The sequence below is a fragment of the Bubalus kerabau genome, chromosome 9, assembly GCF_029407905.1.
Source record: "Bubalus kerabau isolate K-KA32 ecotype Philippines breed swamp buffalo chromosome 9, PCC_UOA_SB_1v2, whole genome shotgun sequence".
Lineage (NCBI taxonomy): Eukaryota > Metazoa > Chordata > Mammalia > Artiodactyla > Bovidae > Bubalus > Bubalus kerabau.
Window position 1 is genome coordinate 33,841,568 of NC_073632.1, and position 8,260 is coordinate 33,849,827.

The 8,260-nt window shown below is 44.2% G+C and overlaps 1 long non-coding RNA gene across 3 annotated transcripts in view; it reads right to left on the reverse strand.

The window, feature by feature from the left end:
- Positions 1-8,238, reverse strand: part of LOC129619703 (uncharacterized) — a 38,885-nt gene extending 30,647 nt beyond the window's left edge. The window contains exons 1-3 of one of the 3 annotated variants that reach the window (XR_008698045.1): positions 8,107-8,238; positions 2,878-2,995; positions 731-896 (exon numbers count right to left, since the gene is read on the reverse strand). This is a non-coding gene — a long non-coding RNA (uncharacterized LOC129619703). Of the gene's footprint in view, positions 1-701; positions 897-2,877; positions 2,996-8,106 lie in introns of all 3 variants that reach the window. The other 2 variants (XR_008698047.1, XR_008698046.1) reach the window with 2 other exon arrangements.
- Positions 8,239-8,260: the final 22 nt, after the last annotated feature.

Sequence of the window (8,260 nt, forward strand, 5' to 3'; positions counted from 1 at the left end):
ACACACTTTAAAAATCACATGCCCCTTTAACCCTCTGGGTTCCATGTCACTCCAGATGTATAAGATTACTGGAATTTTGGCCTCTGGGATACCTGAGGTGTTGTTACAAAACATACAGGTTTACTCTTTAATAGTGAGGAATGTGCTAGAACAGCAGCATTTGTTTTAATTGGGAGTGAAAAAAAAGAAAGACTGTTAGAAGCTTCATATTATCAGAATTGTTTTCTGGCTCTCTTTTGGTTTATTCTATATATTACTTAACTTGGCTGCTATTTTATAGGAGTAACTATTTTTATTTAACATGGAAATGCTACTGCTGAGTATGCATGACAGTTTCTTTTTTTTTTTTTCCTGTGTTTGGAGAAGGACTCCGGCACCTGGTCTAAGATACCTGATGGGTCTCTGAATGTGAGCATGTGCAAGTGTGCTCAGTTGCTTAGTCGTGTCTCACTCTTTGTGACCCCACAGACTGCAGCCCACCAGGCTCCTCTGTCCATGGGATTCTCCAGGTGAGAATACTGGAGTGCGTTGCCATGCCCTCCTCCAGGGGATCTTCCCAACCCAGGGATCAAACCCACATCTCCTGCATCTCCAGCCTTTGCAGGCAGATTCTTTACCACTGAACCATCTGGGAAGCCCTAGGTCACCATGTAGCAGCTCCCAAAACAGGGGCTGGCGTCAAGGTCCTCCGTGAAATTCACCTGGAATGCCACCCTATTCCTCATGATACCTGCTGCTGAACAGGGGCAGACTGTAGCCTCAGTCACTCAAGACGGATAAAAGTTCCAATCTGTTCCATGTGATAAGGATGGAGTGATACAGTAGCTGAAGACTCTTGTGCAGTTTTAAAACTCTTTAATCACTGAAGATGGTTATCTATGGAGAAAGTCTGGCAGCTTGCCAGAAAATTCATGTAAGAGATTATTTATTAATACTCAGATAATAATGTAAAACACAAACCAAAACAATACTGTAATACCATCTTTATACATGCAGAACCCCCACTCTGTAATCTAGATGTGTCCAGGGGTGATTCTAACATACCTACTCATGACAATTAGCATGGAGCCAAACTGTTCTTGCTCAGCTTAAGGTTAACTGGAAAGAAGATACATCTTTCTTGGCAACGTCTCGGCCATCACCCTCAGCCAACAGACAGGGTGCACTCTGCAGCTGCTCATCTGAGCAGAGAGCACCCCTCCACCTCTGTCCCTGATGGCTGGTTTTATGGAAGACTGCTGCCCACTCCTAACTTATGTTGTTGCGCTGTAATACTGCACCACAGGCAAGCAAGTGGCAAAAGAGAACAAAGCCCACACTCTTTCCCTTGAGCAAGTACTCCCGTTGGAATATTCGTCCACTCCACAGACTTACTATCCTACATTTATCTTCTGTGAGATGAACTGCTCTGCTTAACCTAGTTATGTGTGTGTGTGTGTGTGAGCTCAGTTGCCTCAGTTGTGTCCGACTCTTTGCAACCCTATGGACCACAGTGTGCCAGGCTCCTCTGTCCATGGGATTCTCCAGGCAAGAATCCTGGAGTGGGTCATCATGCCCTCCTGCAAGGGATCTTTCTGACCCGGGGACGGAACTCATGTCTCCTGCGTTGCAGGCAGAGTCTTCACCCACTGAGCCACCTGAGAAGCCCAACCTAGTTACATAAATGATCAAAGCCTTCCTGATCCCCCTCACCTTTCCAGGACCTCTGTGGCCAAGCTCCAGAGCCTGTCTACCCTACTTTAAAAAGGGATTACACGTGAAAATTATTTGTTTACTTTATTTTCTCACTCAAGTTAACGTAAATATACTTCCATTTTCTGCCAATTACAATTCATCGACAATATGAGTTTAATTGTAAGCATTTTCATTTTGGAGCTATACACTGCAGCTTCTTAACTGCAGCCTAAGAGACATCTGGCTGGATAATTCTTTGTTGTGGGCGGTTGTCACAGGCTTTGCAGTTTTAGTAGCAGCCCTGACCTCTGCTTCCTAGACGCACACCCTCCACCCTGTTCTGTGACAACCAGACATTGTCTGGTTTGGACAATGTCTCCAAACATTGCCAAATGTTCCTTTGGGGCAAAGTCACCCGGAGATTGAGAGTCACTGATAAAGACCAACTATTAAACCTTTTTATCAATGAAGACAAGGCAGGCAGAAGCATTATTTCTTTCTTGGGTATCTAAAGGAAAAATTTTTTAAAAAGGACGTAGGTTTTAGTCTCTATTCTTTCATCTGTTCCTAAGACATTTTTATAAACATTTTCTGGGCAAATTTTCTTGGATCAATCCATTGCTATCTGTTCACTTGCCCAATGCTTTACACAAATAATGAAGTCGCTCAGTCGTGTCCGACTCTTAGCGACCCCATGGACTGCAGCCTACCAGGCTCCTCTGTCCATGGGATTTTCCAGGCAATAGTCCTGGAGTGGATTGCCATTTCCTTCTCCAGGGGATCTTCCCAACTAAGGGATCGAATCTGGGTCTCCCACATTGTAGACAGACACTTTACTGTCTGAGTCACCAGGGAAGTCTCCAAATCTATTTTATACACAGGATCTTAACTTCCACAACAAGATGTGGTACTAAAAGCCAGAGGGTTGAGAAGCAGCAAGGTGTCAATAAAGAAAGATTTGGAGGAAGACAGGCCAGAGCTTCAATTCTGGAAGCATTGTTCATTGGTTGTGAACAGGCCACAACCAATGGCCTGTTGATAAGAGCAGATTTAGTTGATTGGGATAAGCAGGACTCTACCTGGAGATGGTTCCAGAGAGAACAAAAGTAAATATTGCACTTCTTTTAAAATGAGTGGGGCTACTAGAGGACATTTTTTTTCTTTTTTTTTTTTTTTCAGAAGATTGGGGTATTATATTAGTACCTTATTTACTGATGGAGGTGACCTAGTAGAGAGTGGAAATGGTCTCAGGCCAGCTCTTCAGCTTCTGTGCCCCTCAGTTTTCTCATCAGAAATGTGTAAATGTTATCATGGAGAAACACTGGGTGAATAAAAAAGAGGTGAGATGAATAACAATATATCTCACTTAGCAGAGACTTAATCAGTGACAACTTTTTACATTAGAACACCAAGACCAGAGCTTCCTGGAGACCCCAAGGCCTTCCTGCCCCTACATCGAGGCAGCTTTCTTAATAGCAGCACTTTTTGCCCCATTCTGGTCATAGACCTCTTCAAGGTCTGATTCTTTCCTTATTCAGCACCACCTACTTAAGAACAGCTTCCCAGGTGGCTCAGTGTAAAGAATCCGCCTGCCAATGCAGAAGACACAGGAGGTGCAGGTTCAATCCCTGGGTCAGGAAGATCCCCTGGAGAGTTCCATGGACAAGGGAGCCTGGTGGGCTATGGAATCCTGCTGCTGCTGCTAAGTCGCTTCAGTCGTGTCCGACTCTGTGCGACCCCATGGACTGCAGCCTACCAGGTTCCTCCATCCATGGGATTTTCCAGGCAAGAGTACTGGAGTGGGGTGCCATTGCCTTCTCCGGGGCTATGGACTATGGGGTTGCAAAGGGACGGACAGGACTTAGCAACTGAGCACACATGCTCCTAAAGAATAGCTCCTGGCCCACCATCATGGCAACCCACTCCAGTACTCTCGCCTGGAAAATCCCACGGACGGAGGAGCCTGGAGGGCTGCAGTCCATGGGCTCGTGAAGAGTCGGACACGACTGAAGCGACTTAGCAGCAGCAGCACCATCCTAACCATGTGTAAAGCTCCACTGTCCTTGGCATTCATTCGGTGCTCAATTGTATTTAATTCTGTGGCTATCCTACTCTCCAAAACAACTATTTTATGTCATCTTCTCTTTCCATAACCCTCCAATGCCTCCTCTTCCGTTCACAGATTTCCTGGTCACCTCTCTTCCTGGGATGGTAAGATTGCATTTCACAGGTCTCTTCCTTTGAAGCTACCATGGTGGTGTTACTTATTTTGGCCAATGATATATACAATAAGGGTCAGATATCATTTCCAGGGACAGGCTTTAAGAGGCAGGATGCCACTCTTCCCTTTTTCAATTTCAGTAATAGAGAAGAACAGCCAGTCACCCAGCTCCCCGGCTGAGGTTAGAGCAACATCCCCTAGTTGACCAGCAATAGATATCTAGCCTGAGAGAGAAATAGACCGTCATGTCAAACTCCTCAGATACAGAGTTTGCAAGTTACTACAACATAGCCTAGTCAAGACTTCACTTCCTATTTCAGTGAGAAAATAGAAACAATCATAAGGCAACTCCGCAATCTCTCATGACCACAACTGCCATTAATTAGTCACCATTTATTCTCCCTTCTTTCTGTATTATGGATGAATGCTCCTGAGACCAATCTTTTGTCTTGTACCCTAGACTGTATGCTCTTCTATCTACTCGAGGCCATCATTCCAGCATTTCTCTCCTTTGTCTCTTAAATCATCAATTTTCCACTCTCTACTAGGTCACCTCCATCAGTAAATAAGGTACTAATATAATACCCCAATCTTCTGAAAAAAAAAAAAAGAAAAAAAATGTCCTCTAGTAGCCCCACTCATTTTAAAAGAAGTGCAATATTTACTTTTGTTCTCTCTGGAACCATCTCCAGGTAGGGTCCTACTTACCCCAATCAACTAAATCTGCTCTTATCAAGGTCAGCAGTGACAATGAATTTGCTAAATCTAGTAGTCAAATCTCAGTCCTTATCTGATAGACAGAGTGCCTGATGAACTACGGATGGAGGTTCATGACATTGTACAGGAGACAGGGATCAAGACCATCCCCAAAAAAAGAAATGCAAAAAAGCAAAATGGCTGTCTGAGAAGGCCTTACAAATAGCTGTGAAAAAAAGAGAAGCGAAAAGCAAAGGAGAAAAGGAAAGATATATCCATTTGAATGCAGAGTTCCAAAGAATAGCAAGGAGAGATAAGAAAGCCTTCCTCAGTGATCAGTCCAAACAAATAGAGGAAAACAATAGAATGGGAAAGACTAGAGATCTCTTCAAGAAAATTAGAGATACCAAGGGAACATTTCAGGCAAAGATGGGCTCGATAAAGGACAGAAATGGTATGGACCTAACAGAAGCAGAAGATATTAAGAAGAGGTGGCAAGAATACACTGAAGAACTGTACAAAAAAGATCTTCATGACCCAGATAATCATGATGGTGTGATCACTCACCTAGAGCCAGATATCCTGGAATGTGAAGTCAAGTGGGCCTTAGGAAGCATCATTACAAACAAAGCTAGTGGAGGTGATGGAATTTCAGTTGAGCTATTTCAAATCTGAAAAGATGATGCTGTGAAAGTGTTGCACTCAATATGCCAGCAAATTTGGAAAACTCAGCAGTGGCCACAGGACTGGAAAAGGTCCGTTTTCATTCCAATCCCTAAGAAAGGGAACGCCAAAGAATGCTCAAACTACCGCACAATTGCACTCATCTTACACGCTAGCAATGTAATGCTCAAAATTCTCCAAGCCAGGCTTCAATAATACGTGAACCGTGAACTTCCAGATGTTCAAGTTGGTTTTAGAAAAGGCAGAGGAACCAGAGATCAAATTGCCAACATCCACTGGATCATCGAAAAAGGAAGAGAGTTCCAGAAAAACATCTATTTTTGCTTTATTGACTATGCCAAAGCCTTTGACTGTGTGGATCACAATAAACTGTGGAAAATTCTGAAGGAGATGGGAATACCAGACCACCTGACCTGCCTCTTGAGAAGCAACAGTTAGATCTGGACATGGAACAACAGACTGGTTCCAAATAGGAAAAGGAGTACCTCAAGGCTGTATATTATCACCCTGCTTATTTAACTTATATGCAGAGTACATCATGAGAAAAGCTGGGCTGGAAGAAGCACAAGCTGGAATCAAGATTGCTGGGAGAAATATCAGTAACCTCAGATATGCAGCTGATACCACCCTTATGGCAGAAAGTTAAGGAGAACTAAAGAGCCTCTTGATGAAAGTGAAAGAGGAGAGTGAAAAAGTTGGCTTAAAGCTCAACATTCAGAAAACTAAGGTCACAGCATCTGGTCCCATCACTTCATGGCAAACAGATGGATAAACATTGGAAACAGTGGCAGACTTTTTTTCTTTTTTTGGCTCCCAAATCACTGCAGATAGTGACTGCAGCCAAGAAATAAAAAGATGCTTACTCCTTGGAAGGAAAGTTATGACCAACCTAGACAGCATATTCAAAAGCAGAGACATTATTTTGCCAACAAAGGTCCAACTAGTCAAGGCTATGGTTTTTCCAGTGGTCATGTATGGATGTGAGAGTTAGACTATAAAGAAAGCTGAATGCTGAAGAATTGATGCTTTTGAACTGTCATGTTGGAGAAGACTCTTGAGAGTCCCTTGGACTGCAAGGAGATCCAATCAGTCAACGCTAAAGGAAATCAGTCCTGCGTGTTCATTGGAAGGACTGATGTTGAAACTGAAACTCCAACACTTTGGCCACCTGATGTGAAGAGCTGACTCATTTGAAAAGACCCTGATGCTGGGATGGATTGGGGGCAGGAGGAAAAGGGGATGACAGAAGATGAGATGGTTGGATGGCATCACTGACTCAGTGGATGTGAGTTTGAGTAAACTCCAGGAGTTGGTGATGGACAGGGAGGCCTGGTGTGCTGCAGTCCATAGGGTCGCAAAGAGTGGGACACGACTGAGAAACTGAACTGACTGACTGATAAGATATAACTCTGACTTCGTTGATCACATTCTTTCCTTCTTGAAATATTTTCTTCATTTGGCCTTCAGGACACAACTATCTCTTAGTCTTCTATTTCACTGGCTACTTCGTCCTGGCCTCTCAAACTCTAAATGTTGGTTTGCCTGAGATCTGAGGCTTCAGACATCCTTTCTTCTTCATCCACACTTCTCCACCACATAGTCTCATCCAGTTTCTTGGTTTTTCGAACCGTCCTATGTTGCTGACACAAAATTGTTACTTTTCCCCTGACCTTTAGATTTACATCTCTACTAAGATCTCTGATAGGTATCTCAACATGTCCTAAACTAAACTGCTGATTCCTACCCTTCCCACAACCTACTCTTACAGTTTTTTCCAGCTCAGTATATAGCAACTCCATCCTTTTGGTTGGTCAGGTCAAAATTTGTGAAGTCATCCTTGATTCCTCTTTCTCTCAACCCCCACGTCCAATCTGTCACAAACCCTGTTAGTCATACCTTTAAATTATACCCCAAATTCCACATCTTACCATCTCCACTACTAGAATCCTGGATTAAGCCAAAATCATCTCCCCAAAGAATTACTTCAATAGATTCCTAACTGGTCTCTCTACTTCCTTCCTCCTTATAGAATCTGTTTTCTATGCTACCCGCTCTCATGGAGTCCTTCAGTAGGCACATCACCAATGGCTCAGATGGTAAAGGATCTGCCTGCAAAGCAGAAGACCTGAGTTTGATCCCTGGGTCGGCAAGATCCCCTGGAGAAGGGAATGGCCACCCACTTCAGTATTCTTGCCTGGAGAATTCCATGGACACAGGAACCTGGGGGGCTACAGTCCATGGGGTCACAAAGAGTGGGATACGACTGAGTGACTAACACTGCTGCTGCTGCTAAGTAGCTTCAGTCGTGTCCGACTCTGTGCGACCCCATAGACGGCTGCCCACCAGGCTCCCCGGTCCCTGGGATTCTCAAGTGCCTTTAAAACCTGGCACCCTTGGCTGTTGATAGAATTAAGACAGACGCTTGAGACAGACCCTGAACAACTTTTCGGGGTAGGGGATTCTTTATCACTTGCGGTGTCAGGGAAGTTGTGATTTCATCATGGGATTGTTCTCATTCCCTAGCCATTTATCCTCACCTCCAAGTCCTCTAGTTATGGCTAGCATCCAATCCTTCCAGTACTCTTGTCACTCTTAATTAATGTCCCCTTCCAACTCACTTTCCTTGTGCCCCCGTTAAAAATGTTTACAGATTGCTAGCTTGGAGGTAGAGTTTATCTCTTCCTCCAGTCCAGAGGCAAGATTTTGGTGCATTATGACATAACCCTCCCTCCTCCACGCCACTCACTCTGCCCGTCCCCAGGGAACTGCAAGCCCTTCAAAAGTTTGATGGAGTGCAGTTGAGCAGAGTTTAGCAAATAATTAACGCATACCTAGATGCTCCAAGTACAGAGTCTCTGACGTGGGTGGTGCAATGCTCAACGGCTGCCACCGGGGCCAGAAAGGCGGAAATCTGAATAGAAGGGTTGACGAAAACCTGAGACAGAAACGTAGAGGGAAGCAGAGGAGAAGAAGAGGGAGGGAGGA